This window comes from Rhinatrema bivittatum, chromosome 14 (genome assembly GCF_901001135.1).
Source record: "Rhinatrema bivittatum chromosome 14, aRhiBiv1.1, whole genome shotgun sequence".
In the NCBI taxonomy this organism is placed as follows: domain Eukaryota; kingdom Metazoa; phylum Chordata; class Amphibia; order Gymnophiona; family Rhinatrematidae; genus Rhinatrema; species Rhinatrema bivittatum.
The window spans coordinates 18,113,421-18,121,486 of record NC_042628.1 but is presented as its reverse complement, the minus strand read 5'-3'; positions in this window follow the sequence as shown (position 1 = coordinate 18,121,486).

Here is an 8,066-nt window from a genome sequence, read left to right as displayed (position 1 = left end):
TTATTTAACTTATTACTGCTGGCCAACATATTTGAATTATACAAGTTGGAGATGCTCTCGTAATGGCATTCACAAGCAATGGAGAGTGCGGGACATCCCGCCCATTGCGTAACAGTGACACCTCCTGTCTGTGCCAGGTTGGCGAGGGAACCAGTCACAGTCCTTGCCTCTGAGGTAAAGGTCTATCACTGGGATTGCTGAGCTAGACAGGAGAGTAATAAAAATGCAGACAGGTGGTAGAGAAGCGCATCCAGGTAACTGCAAAGGAAGGCTCATGGCACCTACGCTAGACAGGGTGTGACCGAGCCGAATGGTGAACTTCTCTGAATCCCTTACTGTTCCTCGCTCTCCATGGGTCTGACTTTGGCATGGTCACCTCCTGCGTTAGTGGTCCAATATCCCACTGCCACCGTCCAGGATCTTCAACTCATCTCATCTCTTCACAGTCTGGGATTTAAAGGTCTGCTTGTATATAGGGCAAGATGTTATGGGTTAGATGTACTAAAATGTGTATTTATCTATAAAGAGATACATAGATTATAGCACTGTACATTGCTACAAAGCCCAGCTGCCATAGGAATAAAGAGTTACAAAAATATATGATTTGGAGCCAAAGTGCCCATCACGGCAAGGAATTATTTTGCACTGCTTTATCAGGATTTGCAGCTGCTTTTTCTGACAGAATTGTTAGGGTCCAATTTGATCAATGGTGTGTTCTAATATTCTTTGATTCGGGATTAAGCCTATTTCGGCTCAGGGTTGGTTTTGCAAACATAAAGACATTGAAACATTGGTTCACGTTTCATAGGGTGGTAGCAGAATCTGTCATTGGAAGATGAAAGGTTAGAGAACCCTTTGTCTGGGTCGGGGATGGTACACTGGATCTTGCCTGGTGGACAGTGCTGCCCTCTTCCAGTGTTTAGGACTCTGTGTTTATCTTTACAATGACTCTGTTATCCTCCATGGCTCAGATTTCACTTTTGTTTCATGGAGATTGCTGACTGTCATACATTTCCCTCCTTAGGTACCTGTAATCATTCTTAATTTAGGATAAAAGCCCCTAAATGACATTACCCATTAAAAGACCATCAAACTTAAAATACATACTACAAGAAAGCAGCTACTGGCTTTGGATGTGTTTGTCCATCCATAGCCACTCTTGAGTCACTCTCTTTTTTTCAATGGATTTGCACCAGTTTTGGTAAGATAAACTCATTAGCAAATGAATAACCCATATGAGACCATTCTTGTTCTGAAAATGTTACTAAAGTTATTTCCCTCTTTATATTTTGGGTATATTTTGGCTGCCTATGCCCTGCTGATGTCACAGTAGTGGCCCCTCCCACTCAGCCAGACACATCATCCACAGCCAATACTGCACTGTGAGTTTAGTAGAGAATCATCAATAAAAATGTAAAAAGCACAAGACAATGAAGAATGCCTACTCTGCCTTACAGGGGAAGTACATACTTTTCCAACTTGTTTTAATTAAAATGGTCAAACCACCTCCCACACCCCAAATTTAACACTATTGCATGTGTTACACAAACCCACAACTCTGAACACTGAGAATTGCCTATCGTGATAACTGCTTATCAAATCATTTATTTTCTATTCTGCTTTTTAGCACACATACATACATAGATGGACACAGCAGATCCATGATTAATGTTATCATTGAAGTCTGAAACTTACTCTAGGAATTGTATACGTTTCTAGGCAACTTGTAAAGCAAGAAGCAGCCTGGCTACTCAACTGGATCTGTTTATTACAAAACCAGCATTTTCTCAAAGCAAACATGGTCCGGATGTGCTGAAGGGATTTCACCACGTTATGTCTCTGGGAACATGCTTAGTAAATCTGGCCCAAAACTTTGTGCAAGCCTGCCTTCTCTTCCGTTCCATTAAATAAATACAATTATTGAACAAAAAAAAATCTGTCACCGAAAAGCCTTGCTAGGCAGGAAAGGCCTGCAAACAGTTCCCTGCTGTCAGCTACATCTTTAGGGTGTCTAGCTTACTTTTGTGCAACATTTGGGCCGCCCACTCTGCAAAGTTCCTCTGGGACTGAAATAGTGCAATGGCAGGAGATACTCGGCTGTAGCATTATTTTTCTCTCATCCTGCAAGACGAGATATTCGAGGTGCGACATCACCACTACCGCATAACTTTGGCTCAATTACAGCTGAATTTTAAAAGCCCGACGTGCACGTTATTCAGGGGATGTGCAAAGAATTTGAGCTCACGCGTGCCGAGCGGATCTTAAGAGCCGTCGAGCCATGTACATAATCTCCCGCGGCGTGCACAGCTCAAACGTTTAAAAAAAAAAAAGAGGGTGGGCGTGGTCCACGCAGGGCATGGGCGTTTCGGAGCGGGAACCTAAGATGGGTGCGAAAAATACTGTCGTGACCTGGCCCGCGCCGAGGGCTCCTGCTTGCATCACTTCACTTCTGCTATGGATGCCTTGTAAGTTTAAATGTAAAGGAAACTAGGCAGATCTAAAGGGTTTTAAGGGTCAGGGCTAACAGGGGGGAGTTGGAGGACCTCTCTCTTAACTGGGCGAACTGGTAAAACTGGGAATGGCGTCGCACACCCTTTTTAAAATACCAATTTATGGTGTAGAATTGGGATTTGCGTGACCAGGCTATTTTATAACGTGCGAATGCTCACGTTATAAAATGACTATCTGGGCATGGGCCAACGTAGGTGTGCATGCGTGCCGTTTGAAGGTTACTGCCTGATGGTATAAAATAGCCTGAGCGCTTTCCAGAATGCGTAAGTTTTTATGCGCACATCTCTTGGACAAGTCCTGAAATAACCACTCCCCTTTTTTTAAATCAAGTGAGATGTGCGCGCAGTGGGAGATATGGACGCATCTGGGTGGCTTTTAAAATGTGGTGGGAGCACACGCGCCTGACCTGTGTATGCATCTCCTGTTTTGGTCCTCGCCGGGCTTTTCAAATTCACCTCTAAACGTTTCAGCTTACAACAGCAGACAGCCTGTGATTGGCTGAGGAGTCCCGGTGGAAGGGCATCATGAACCCTTCCTCTTGCTTCCTGTGACCAGACCCAACCACCCAGACTTGTCAGCTGATTCTTCAATTTTAGAAGACCTTTCAAGGCTTGCAAGCGAAATGTCACTTGTTTAATCTTTTTGCAATAAAAATAAAAGATGATATGCAGTGCACGATCAAGAATGCTCGAGTTTCTATGCAACCTTGCAGGCACGGAGGACAATTTTCTAAGGGGTGCAGTTTGATCCCCTGTTTCGTTATCGTTGAATGCAACCACTGAGTTTCACTATGCGGCTACAAATGTAGGCAGGCATTCTCTGGGGGTGCGACAGTCATGGAAGAAAACTATTAAAAAAAAAAAACAAAAAACCTACACATGCACAGTTTCCCCCTCCACAAAAACAACAGGAGCAAAGTAAGTGACTACTTTTGTGTCCGCACACCTTGTAGTGAATTTTCAAAGGGTAACTACCTTCCGTCTGAAGCTTTCCTAAACATACGCAGGTTTGAAAGGATCCCGGGACTTTGCTGTCACATGGCTTACTGAACATTGCAGGCCCGATAAATAAGCTGAGCACCTTGTCTTTGTGCGTTTTTTTTGGGGGTTTTTTTTTTTAATTTTGCTCCTGTGGTCCTGCCTAGCCAGCATTTAACTAATCATCAATCAGAATTTAAGTAATGGGGCAGAGCTAACTACATTTCTATTAAGAATAATGGAAGCTCCCTTTTTACTGTCGTACACAAAAGTACACTTTCTTCAGAAACACAGGGTAACTAATCTTAATTAAAAGATCAGATTTCCGACCATCCTGCACTGAATGCTAAATGCCTTCGAGAGGAAGATTTACTTCATCCCAGATTCGTTACACAACTTGTCTAGCAAGGGATGCAGTGAATCAGAATTAGTCTTCCTAAAACTTTTGGTATATGACGCCTGTAGCCCCTCTTCTAGTGTACTGCTGAGAGGTATCACACTCGATCCTGGGGCTAAGTCCTTATGCTCAGCCGCCTCAGGCCATGGATTCTCCGAATGGGGGGAAGGGCAGGATAGATTTCCAAAACACAAGGTGCAGACAGGAAAAGCCTCATCCGGCTGTATGTAGCTAACTAGATACAGGTAACAGAATAAGCCTGAGTGGACACTCTGGAAGAGCTCTCTTATTTAAACCTTACTGTGGATCTTCCAAGATAACCACTTGGCACCAGACACACTTAATTCTGGTTCCATCCATGTCCCGAAGTCGTTCTCTGAAATGCTCCTCTAGCTGTGGAATTAGCCTCAGGATTGGGGTCCTGAAATGTTCTCGCTCTCCAGGGCAGGGAGCAGCGAGCATCCCAGCTGGGCAGGAATCGCCCTAGACGCAGTGGAATTCCATCCCGGAGATCCAGATGTTCATCAGATCCTTCCGATTCTCAAATCCCTCTTCTCCCGGGGCAGAGCTCCGGTGTGGGTCCCCGGATGATACTTTCAACTTCTTCTCTTTTATCTAGTCCTGGGCAGCAGGAAACTTCTGACCGAAACAAAAAGGAAAAATATTCATCAAAATGTAATTATTAGAACAGAGTCCATGCACTGGGCGTGAAATGCAACAAGAGAGTCTCTCTCATCCTATCCCTTCTCAGAGGCAAAGGGATTTTCACCCCTTGAGAAAGGACCAAGGGATCCAGAAGAAAACACAAAAAAGCAAAAAAAAAAAAAAATCCAAAAATCCTCCAACTGCAAAAACTGAGGCCACTCCTTGCAGACAGATTGTGGAGCAGAGAGGTAAAATGCCTCCTCTTTCCTAGCCTGGGGCATGGGCTCCTGAGGCCTCGCCCAACCAGTGCTAGAGCATAGAAAGAAAAACCACTGCTTCACATTGTACTGTAACCCTAGGATTGCCAACTGGCTCCAGATTTTCAGGACAGGTTGATCCAGTCCTGGTTTTACCCTATTACATGCTGAGATTTATTCTGTTTTCCCTATTGCATTCTCTAAGAAAAGCAAGACTATAATACTTGCATGCAGGTGAATAAAAGCAGGGGTGGATCAAGATCAACCTGTCCTGAAAATCTGGAGCCAGTTGGCAACCCTATGTAACTCCCACTCTGCCTACCTTTGAGCCGACAGGAGCTTGCCACTCCAGCAGACCTCACAAGGATGCTGCAATAACTCCTAACCCCATGTCCTTGAGACTAGGGCCATCTAGTGGAGATCTCACGGCAGTGTCCACACATCGCTGAGAAAACGAGAACAAAGGGATTTTGTTCAGTTCATTTCACAATTCCATTAATGTCAAACCCTTTCTTACAGAGCCGTCTCCATTCAAGAGCCAGACTGTAAAACAGAATGGAGCTGGACCCTCCATGACCACGGGCCCCAGAACCAAGAGAACCCGTGACTTCGGGAGGTGTAAGGGCCGGTCCACTAGGAGCCAGAGTAGACCAGCAGACCAAGGCCTGTGCGGTCAGTCCGGAGCAACCAAAATGACTTGGTTGCTTTCCTGCTGTTTGCCCTGTAGCAGTCTGCCTGTGAGTGCTCACAGAGGAAATGCGTATGGGAGTTCTTCCTCTGGCCAGAGCTGCATTAGGATGTAAATTACCATCGACCGTTGCTCCTTTCGGCCATCAAATGATTGGTCTTCACGTTCCATTGGGTTGCCATCAAGCCCACCTGAGGATGACCCCGCCGATGGCAAGTGCTGCAGAAGGCATCCTCGCCCAGCCTGCACGTTGTCCCGCCTGGTGATGTGTGTTGCTGCGTAATCAGAGATTCTTTCCACCCATGGGAACAGGATAGATATCTCCACCAACATCTGTGACTCCTGGTTCCCCCTGTCGATTCACATATGCCATTATGGTGGCATTATCTGAGAGAACCTGCACAGCCCTCCCCTGGATCAGTGGGAGGAACTGGAGAAGCGCCAGACAAATGGCCCTAGTTTCCAGTCGGTTGATGGACCTCAAGGCCTCCTCTGGAGACCAACTCCCTTGGGCAATCCTGACAATGAGCCCCCTAACTCCTCTCAACAAATTTGAGGGAATCATCCACCAGCGAAGAGATCAATGGACCGACCAATTCAAAGACAATCGAATACCATAATTCTCTGACTGCGGGGATCAATGCATCAGAAGTGATGCCTGGAGGGGGCGCATGTGAGCTCTGGCCCAGGGCACCAAGTCTAGAGTAGCCTCTATCAGACCAAGCACCTGCAGATAGTCTCATGCAGATGGGACTGGTAACTCCAGAAAATCTTGCACACCCTCTCATCCATGAGAATTACTTGTCCTTCCTGTGTGTCAAACTGTGCCTCCAGATACTCCAGGGACTGTGTGGGCTGTAGAGTGCTTTTTGCACAATCAACTACCCAGCCCAAGCCTTCTCACAGCTGAACCATGGGACAAATCACACGCTCCCCCTCCTCTTGAGACAGCACCCATATTAACCAATCATTGACTGTAATTTCCTTGCATTGGAGAACTGCTGCTACTATGACCATTGCAATGACCATCATCTTGGTAAAGATGCATGGTGCAGTCACCAGACCAAATGGTAACACTGCAAACCATGGTTCATGCCCTCGAAATCCAGGATGGGGTGAAAGGAACCATCCTTCTTGGGCACCACAAAGCAGAAGGTATAACGATCGTGGCCCCGCTCCAAAAGGAGGCATCAGTACACTGCCCACAAGAACTGTAGCTTCAGCAAAGTCTCACAGAGCGCCTGTCACTTGGCTGGAGCGGAACAGGGTGCTACGATGAAGACGTTTTGTATGGGGCAATGCAAGTCCAGCATGTAACTTGAACATGCAATCTCTAACAGCCCCGGGCTGGACATTATGTGGGTCCTCTCTCTGAAGAAATCCCATAACTGTCCTCCGACAGGAGTCAGGAGGGAGTGAGCCCGCCAGACCTCAGGAGGTTGCTCTACTGGCCCCCTTCAGGATCTATCATCTGCCCTTGGACTTCTGGCACCATGAAAGGTCTGACCCCCAACTTCTTGAACCAGAAAAGATAGCGGAAGAGGCACAAAAAAATTGCTTACTAGACTGGTACCGCCTTAAGGCCAGAAACTGTCCCCGATCTCTGCCAGCCCTATAAAAGGAAAGCCCTTGTCTTCTGGTAAATGCTGGTGCTTAGGTTCTCCAAGATTCTTCACCAACTGGTCCAGGTCCTCCCCGAATTCACTGCACCACAACCAACAGGGCCACCAGCCGAGAGGAACTCAACGGATCATACACTGCGTCCGCCAAAAAAGTTGCAGCAGCCTCCATCCTGGCCACCTCCTCGCTCTCTGGAAGCTGCTAAGATCCAGCGCAGAAGAGCCTTGACCATCAGAGCCGAACAGATTGATATCTGAAGTTCCATCACCAATGAAATAAACAGACTTAACAGGTTCCAGCTTCCTATCATGTGGATCCTTGAGTAACATGCCCCCCACCCCAGGTCACAGCCATGAACAGAATCCATTAATAGAACCTGGAAAAACTTCTGCATCAAAGGCGGAGGGAGCAGATACAGGCACTGCAGGAGGTTAAACCCCCCCTCCCCCAAGCCAGACTCCCACTCGTCCAACATCATTTTCTCGACTTCCAAGTACAGCAGGAAAGCAAGAGTAGTTTTCAGCTTTCCCTTAATGATTGAGTCCCACACCGGAGTGTCCTGGGGCTTGGACTCCTCTATCCAGAGACAGGAAACCACCTGTTCAATCAGGAAGCCCAGTGAAAAAAAACAAAAAACAGATCATGGAATCATTCTTAGGACCAGAGGGGGGATCTCCCCTTCTTCCACAGACACCGAGCTATCAAGATCTCCAGGCCCTTCAGCATACCTAGGGTCCTCCCACAAGGGCCCCGATGCTTTGATAGCCGCTGTTGTCTCTTGGCTGGAATCTGGGATGAGGGATCCATTAAGGAGAGGCTTCTAAGAAAACTAAAAAGTCATGGGATAGGAGGCGATGTCCTTTTGTGGATTGCAAACTGGTTAAAAGACAGGAAACAGAGTAGGATTAAATGGACAATTTTCACAGTGGAAAAGGGTAAACAGTGGAGTGCCTCAGGGATCTGTACTTGGA